Genomic DNA, 252 nt, shown 5'->3' on the forward strand with positions numbered 1-252 from the left:
GATGGGGAGAGGGTAGGACGGGATGGGACAGGATGGGATGGGACAGCATTGGATTGAGGTTGGACAGGATGGAATGGGATGGCATGGGGACACGACAGGATGGGATGGGGACAGAACAGGATGGGATATGATGGGATGAGATAGGATTGGATTGAGGTTGGACAGGATGGAACGGGATGGGATGGGGACATGACAGGATGGGATAGGATGGGATGGGGACAAGACAGGGCAGAATAGGATTGTTTGGGATGG

The sequence above is a fragment of the Egretta garzetta genome, unplaced genomic scaffold, assembly GCF_000687185.1.
Source record: "Egretta garzetta isolate BGI_Z169 unplaced genomic scaffold, ASM68718v1 scaffold372, whole genome shotgun sequence".
NCBI classification, from domain to species: Eukaryota; Metazoa; Chordata; class Aves; order Pelecaniformes; family Ardeidae; genus Egretta; species Egretta garzetta.